We start from the raw sequence: 1,759 nt of genomic DNA, 5'->3' as shown, positions 1-1,759 counted from the left end.
AAATGAGTGGTGTTATTTCTAATTTTTTTTATTAGCATAAATATATTTATATTAGAACATAATTCTATATTATAGAAAAGCAATGTAGTATGTCAAATAATCAATGTAATATAACCCTATAAAACAATGGACTATTCTCATATGCCAAGATTTAAATTTTATTATTGTTTACCACCAGCGCGTAAAAATATTGCCAATTTCTCTGTTAAGAATTCTAATATGACCATTTTTAAATAAAATTATTATTATAATAAATTCTAAGATTATAGTATTTATTTTAAAGTTGTATTGGTTAGAAATGCATATTTTTAAAACATGTAAATTTTAAGATTACATAGTAATCTAGCATGCTTTGTGCCTATCTTATTTCAAGGTGTAAAAATAAGAGAAGCTATTTTATTTGTAAAAAACAAAATAATGTAAATAATAAAAAATCGTTGGAACTATTTACATATTTTTAATCATTTTATATGTAATATAATGTTCTTAAACATTTATTTTTGCTACTTGGATATTAATATTTGCCATAGCATTAAAATACTTTGTTTTACATGATTTAATAAATTTAGAAAGCTTTTTGTAATTATTATTCTACCTTTTAACAAAATTTTAACATCATTAATTATTTAATTTTATTGGGCGATTAACACAATAAATAAGTTTTTTTTGCTAAGAAACGATATAAAATATAATTTCATTTTTAAGATGATTTAATAAGCGAAGATATGAAAATTAATTTTAAATAATGATCATAGGTATTTAAGTATCCACAAGTAAACAATAAAAAATAGATTATAGACCCTATTTTTAAGTGCAAAAAACAAATTCACAATGAAACCTATGTTGATTGACCTTAGAAGAATATAAATTTCATCATGTTCTTAACGCGCTGATTCAAGATTTATTCTATAAAAAATATGTTTACCAAATGACTATTTATGAATAAAATACAACAAAAATATATCGGATTCTTTTTTGTAAATATACTCTGAATATTATAGGTCGAAATTTTATTGGTTAACAAGATATGTATAAATGAAAAAATTTCGATTCAATGCATCTATAAGAATGATAAAGTTTTATTTATTTATGGGTTAATTTTTTTTTATCAATTTAGATGTGGTCAGCCCATTGAGAACTTTACACAACTCCTTAATGCATCTTTTGACACCTATCCCTGATATAACTTCATCCACTGCTCTTCTTCTCTCAAATGAGATGAGTTCAAGTGGCCTGCGGAGTGTGAGAGCTTGCATGTATGCTTCCACTTCGTCTGAAAATCTTAACCACTTAACATATTTTTTATGGAATTTTGTAACCACTCCATCCCAAGTCATAGCATTCAAAATATAAGAATTAATTAATTTATGCCTATCCTTCTTTCTGTATAATTTAGAGGTATGAATAATATAGAATGTTTTCTGACCGCAAATCCATGTAGCTCAGTGGCAGAGCGTTGCTCTCCTAAAGCGAAGGTCGTGGGTTCAATACCCTCCATGGATGTTTTTGAAAATAGCGCCAATTTTATTTTTAAATGATTGATAGCAATTTTACATTCAATGAATAAACTTTTCCGTAATACTCTGGGATGAAGATTTTATAATTTACCATTAGTTGCTTATCTCAGTTAGAAATAACGACACAAGCAGAAACTTACGGGCAAACGATAGGATTGAGGAAGCCCGCCAAAAACAACAATCGAAAAAAAAAGTGCATTGAAAAAAAATTGTAACCATGATGAGGTGGAAAGAATAATAAA

General features: G+C 26.1%; 1 non-coding gene across 1 annotated transcript; it reads left to right on the top strand.

The window, feature by feature from the left end:
- The first annotated feature begins 1,431 nt into the window (after nucleotides 1–1,431).
- TRNAR-CCU (transfer RNA arginine (anticodon CCU)) lies at nucleotides 1,432–1,503 on the top strand. Its single transcript has one exon. It is a non-coding gene; the product is annotated as a tRNA-Arg (tRNA).
- Nucleotides 1,504–1,759: the final 256 nt, after the last annotated feature.

This window comes from Rhyacophila brunnea, unplaced genomic scaffold, assembly GCF_057557595.1.
Source record: "Rhyacophila brunnea isolate RB1 unplaced genomic scaffold, BYU_Rbru_1.0 scaffold_168, whole genome shotgun sequence".
Lineage (NCBI taxonomy): Eukaryota > Metazoa > Arthropoda > Insecta > Trichoptera > Rhyacophilidae > Rhyacophila > Rhyacophila brunnea.
The sequence above is the reverse complement of the archived record's forward strand: the minus strand, read 5'-3'. Positions and strand labels throughout refer to the sequence as shown.